Here is a 6,259-nt window from a genome sequence, read left to right on the forward strand (position 1 = left end):
ATTGTCAGCTACATTAGTGAAGATGCTAGAGCTATTCCCATGTGAACTAGCATTTTAACCCATCTTTTTTCACTGCCTTGAGCCCAAGCTGGGGAGGAGAACGAGGAATAAAAGAGTATGACATCGTGTCAGTAGGAAATCTGACAAGTCCACCTGCGTTGCCCACACTCTACCATCATCTTGTGTTGCCAGGGTCTACATGAAGGCCAATGTGTTTCACAGAGATCTCTAAGATCTAGACAGGCTGCCAGTCCCACTCTTCCACAGCATCGTCTCCTTTACTGAAAAACAACAGGCGAAAGTATTGAGGTGTGATACTTCAGTGATGTCTTGGAAAAAAATTCACCATTGGAGACATACGCATGTTGGATTCCCTATTAAATAAAGCCTAAGCAAGCCTATTTATACCCTCTTCAGACCGTTTTATAAAACCTATCTTTACTCAGGATCCCTACTGTAACTGTAGAATCTGTGAGGATGGAAAAGAACAGAATAATAACTTTCCAAAACTATTAACCCAAACTGGAAATTGAGGATTAAGGTAGTACAAGCACCTGTATTTCCAAGCACATAATTGGCCACTTTGAACAGACTATTAGATTTTTCAGACTTAAGAACATGTAAGCAATTTATTCTGACTTGCTTATATTGAAATGGTTTGCCTGATGCTCTGCTACAGAAAAATACCTGGTGACTGGTTAATTCCAGTGCAAGTGTTACAGCTGCATGTTCAGGTGGTTGCATCTCTTTGTTTGCATGCTACAAATCATAAAGCCTTGTACTGGTTGGCACTCAGGAAATTATCTGAGTTTTTGCAAAAGGAAGTGTTGAAAACACATTTTTCTCTGAAAATACCATAGATTATTGAAATTTTTTTTAGGAATTCTCATTGCAACAGTCAGCTCTCTGGGCTGTGGTCAGTGTGTGTTTTCTTGACTGTTGGGTTATTTGCCTTTGTTCATAGTTTGCTTTCTTTGTTTGTGTCTTTGTTATTAAACAGAAAGTTATATATTTAAAATTATTTTACATGATGTCTCTGTTCCCATCAGTCCCTGAACTGTAAAATGGTGTCATGCATGGTTTCGTTCAGCTGACTAACTGCATCTACATCTATAAAATGATTCCGTCTTCAGTGGCCAGAGGCTCATCTTATTATTTACTTCCCCTTAAATAACTCTTTAAATAAAACATTGAAAAGGAAAATTCAGTTCATTGGTTATTGACTTTTTTATAAACTGTTATCTTTCTGAATATAATTCACTTCCTCAAGGTTGAAATTCTGAGTGTAAATATTAGCTCAATTAATGGAAATTGTATGCATAAAACCTCAAGAACAGTGCTGGAAATCTTTCCTCCTCTTTGTTCCCAGGTACAGTCCCTTCTTAGTAGCTCAGACTTGCGGGAGGAGGATTTGGCCATAATGCAACTTAGAGAAATATGTATTTTTTCGAAGTCTCTGGAGCAGAGAGAGGGAAGTACTAAATTTACAAGAACTTCAGTTTAATACTTTCGATTTTATGCTTTCCATTTGTATAATCATGTCAATTTTATAATAGCATAAAGTAGCACTAAAACATTCAATCCAGCATAATCCAATTACTATTTCACTCTCTCGGGCATATCTTATTCTTAGATAGGAGGAAATCACCAAGTGTGATTATTTTATGGATTTGCATGTACACTTGGTACTGTAAGTAAGCTATGTTGTCATATTTTCCTTTGTTTTCCCGTGTAGCTGTTACAGAGAGGCTGTCTCAGTGCAGTGACATTGAAGGAGACAATCACTTTAAAAGTTTATTTCATAAACTATGAAAGGGGTGCACTTGTTACAAGCAAGTTTGCCAGTGTCTCAAAACAGAGTTTGCAGGGTCAGTCTTCTTCTGCCCCCACTTAAGGTAATACGCCGAGCAGCACCAGCATTCTTAGGGATGCACAGGTGGGTCTCCAAGGGAAGTTTTATTACTTAAGCCCCACTTCCAGTGATGGCTCCATGTCAGGAATAGTGAGCTGTGATAGTGATGTAAGCTTGGTTTATTACTCATAGCTGTTGCCAACATGTGTTTGTAAAAAATCTCCTCAGATGTCAGATGAATTGGGCAAGACACGAGTTTTGTGTCACAACTACAACTGAGGAGAGTAAAGCTGTAAGCAGCACAGCAGCACAGCTTCTAGAGGTGACATCTCCACCAGTAGTTCTTCAAATGCTGTGAAGTTCATTTTCTTTCCGCATTAGGACTGGGGGAAGAAGGCTGCTTTTGTTATTTTTCACACTCTAAATTTGTCTCTTTCCTCCTTTGCTGTGAGGCAGATGTTGTTCCTTCCACATATTGTGTTTACTCAAGAGACTTGCAAGGGGTTCCTAGGAAAAGATATGTTGTAGTGCTACACCTCTAAAGAGTTGGGATCAGCAGACTGTATTGTTGTGATCTGAGGTACTGGGCAGGAAGAGATCTGTCCATATGTGAAGGCAACAAGAACAGTTAGAGAGGAATCTTATGACCAGCAATGGCTGAGTAGGTCAGGTTATTGCAGCCACTGTGGAAACAAAATGGAAGTCCAAGAATGTAACATTGATACATAAGGCAAAGTGGTTTAATATTTATTTTAACACTCAGGTATCCAGTGTCCCAAATTCCCTAAACAGGTTTTGCCTCCATTACAGAAGCAGTGGTAAAATTATTTTTTATATCAGGACCAGAGTTCAAATCTTGAAAGCCACAGATGGCCTCAGTACATAGCTCAGGTCTGTGAGGTTTGGCACCTTCTCTGCTCTGAAGGGCCACAACGTGCTTCCATTATATCGACCCCACTGCGGGGTTGCTCTGCAGACTCCAGGACTCCACACTCCAGCTTTCTGTGATGATACCCAGAAAGCACCACCACCTCCCCTCCAGAGTTAGCTTTACCCTCTTTTCCCTTCAAAATATGCTGGGCCTTTTCAGACTGGCTTCTCTCCCTGCCTGATCCTGCAGCACTGGGAGTTATTGGTTATTGGCAATTAGTGAGGGTTAGTTCCCTGGATTAGGTGAACATGTCCCTGTGTCAGGTTTTCCAAAAGTTGTGGGTTTTTCTGAGTGAGCACTGGCTTAGTCTCACAAATCCCATCCTTCCCTTTTAGTTTTTCCTTCCTGCTTCTCTTCTGCACTTAACCACCTCCCCAGCAGCACCTGCAATGCAGGGGGAAATCAGTAAGGCACGTACCGACCTTATGCTGTGGCTGCCAGTGGCTTTAGGAGGTGGACGAGATGCAGCTCTGCTGCCTCTCAGACCTGTTAAAGGGTGAATATAAGGCCAGTAGGATGTGCTGCAGGAACTGGGAGTCTGTGGGAAGGTTTCACTGTGCTATGGTAATATTAATACAGCATTCTGAGGAATCCCCAAATGGCTGATTAATTGTCAAATTGTGATGCTGTGCCCGTGCTTGATGGTATCTGAGAAAAATGCATTGAGGCCAACTAATTAAAATACTAACCTGGAGTTTCTTCTCTACATGTCTGCTTTTTTATCCCCTATTCTTTTTGTGTTTTTTCTCCTCCTTTTCATTTCCTTACTTGCCCTTCATTTTCCCTCTTTATTATTTATAAAATTCCCTTTTATCATTTTCTTCCCATCTAGCTTCTTTCATTTCTCCTTTTCTCTCAGCCCCTCTGTGCCCCATATTGCATTTCCCCTTCTGTTAATCAGTCCTTCCCCAGATCCTGACACCTCATGGGAACCATAGTTCAAGGGCTTTAAGACCAATTTTACAGTTTTTCCTCTCTCGTTCTTTTCTTATCTGCTTTGCAGGAGTAGGGACTATTAGTCTGACTGGCAGAGTGCTCTTGTTGTGGCTGCTGCTGCTGGTGGAAGAACAAACTTGCTGAAGGTCCCTGAAGGGACCCTACCAAGGTCCAGCTGAATACTTGCAGTGTTTCACACACAAATTAGGCACTACACAGAAAATCTATTCCAATGCAGTCACAATGTAATGTTTGTGTAAAAGGTGGGAATGATGATGGTGCAGGAGGTGCAGAGAGGGAGAAGAATTAAGCAGGCTTTCCAAATATATCGTCACAAAAATACTCATTTAACCAAGGGGAGGAAAGCACCACCAATCTCTCTCATAGGTATTAGAAATAGTGCGTTCCTGGAGTTATTGGTTTGGATTTTCAGCCATGATAAGCCAGCTGTTATGCCATTTGTTGGCACTCATTACTGCAAAACTTAAGCTAATCTTGTTTCTGAGGAAGCCCAACTCAGCTTGGCAACTCCAGTTTTGTTTCTCTGGCTGGTGGCAAGGAGGTCTCGGTGGCGCTGGGATGCGTCTCTGAGCCAGCCCCATTTCTCCTGTGCTCCTGCCAGCTCTTCCATGGCATGGCCCACGTGCACGGGGCTCCAGAGGGGTCGGAGGGACCTTGACAGAGCTGCTCTCAGCTCACCAGGCTGAGCTTGGCGAGAGCTGCTGCACGTCCAGGTCCTGCGGCTCCCTCCACAGCTGCAAGTGCTCAGGGGCAGAGGGAAAGAATAGGCATTTTTTAAAATCAGGAATTGCTCATTACATCTGGGAGCTCTCTTCTAGAAGACTCTCCCCATCAAAAGCAAGCTTATTACCAATTCAGTTTATTCTCTCCTATTAGGTTGAACCACAGAGCAGCTGAGTTAAATTGACATCATTGACTATTACCCAAAGAATGAAATTATTTCGAATTAGAAAACCTATTCTCCCAAACAATTTCTTTTTAAATTCTAAGATAAATTTAACGCACTCTTAACACAAGCAGAAGCCACCATGCTGCAGCCAGATGATGAGCTCCTGCTCTGGATGTGGGAGCCAGAGCCACCACCAGCACCAGCTGCCTGTGGTACCCCCTGGGGAGCGATGCTGCAGGGTGTCAGAGCTCCCCAAAGTGTGGGGCACAGCCTGCATGAGGCTTACATCCCATACGAACACTCAGAGGCTTCAGTGTTGAGGAAGTTAATAATCACTTACAAACTCAGAAGTTTTTAATGGCTTTTAAACTCAAATTTAATTTCACTTTCAATCAAGTTGTGTCAAATTATGCTTAAAATTAGGTGACAGGCAGTCAGACTGAACTGCTGCTCTGTACTTCTTCTTTGCTTTCCTGCCAGCCCCGACGAATAGATCTACTTTTTTTTTAATTTACATAAAAGTAAGGGTGAGTGTGCTCAAAAGAAAATACCTGCATTCCCCAAAGCCTTTATTATGCAAGTAGGCAAACAACACTGCTGTAAAATGCCATTGTTCGACATTTGCAGCCCTAAAGATCCAATTTTGTGTTGGGTAGAAAATGTTTTTCTTTCTGATGCATAGCTTGATTTCCAAGTTATTTTCAGGTTTTCCCTGTGACAAGAGAATTGATGTTGGGGATGATAGAGAAAGTGGAAAGGCTTTGAGGTTCAGATTGGCATGTATAAATCATATGTTTGAACCTGAGTCAGTCCCCCAGAAATTATTTTCCCCCAGGCTAGATTTGTGGGCATCCCTGTTTGCTTTCTGATTCTGGTTTTTTTTCTTGCTTCTGCAATGTGCATCATAACCAGCTTCCTAGGATTGTCTGAATATTTTTACTTAGTAAACCTAGTGGCTGTGCCTTCAAATGTCTCTCTGCTCTCTTCCTCCAGTGCACTGTATTTTATATGGTTTTCAGTCTGTCGACCTAATGGAGTGTTGACAAACATTTTGTGTTTTATAAGTGTAGGTAAGCGTAGGAGATGGGCATTCACTGGACTACTATAGGCAGAAGTGTCCATAGCATGACTGCTGCTGTTTGCTGGGAACCGACCTGACTGGTCTCTTCCTCCAGGCCCCTCCCCCACCAAGGGTTACTTTCTTATAAGAACCTTATAGAAAATTAATTTTAATAGTGCCTTGTAGACTTGGACATTTAAATTTCAGAGAGTCCAGACCGTGGCCCCCACTCTTGGAGCTTTAAAACAAAAGATGCTGTCTTCCTTAATTCTAGGTGGGATTTAATCATAGCCCCTGTTACATCTTTTTTGCTCCTGTTCCGGAGGAGAGAGTGTTTTACACACGACTTGTAATAGGCTTTTTGCATTTAAATATTTTTTTGCCTTAGTTTGAAAGGGTGTGTTACTATGTGGTTTCTCTTCCTAGGTGCTTTCATATGCACCTTTTTTCTTTTCCTGGTAATTAAATGTCTCAAGCTGGTAGCAACTTCCAGGCTGTCTCTCTGCCTAGAAGTGAATGATCCTGAGTGTAAGCCTGGAGTTAAACAGAAAGAGCTCTCTTCTCTTTACT

The sequence above is a fragment of the Strix uralensis genome, chromosome 2, assembly GCF_047716275.1.
Source record: "Strix uralensis isolate ZFMK-TIS-50842 chromosome 2, bStrUra1, whole genome shotgun sequence".
Taxonomy (NCBI): Eukaryota; Metazoa; Chordata; class Aves; order Strigiformes; family Strigidae; genus Strix; species Strix uralensis.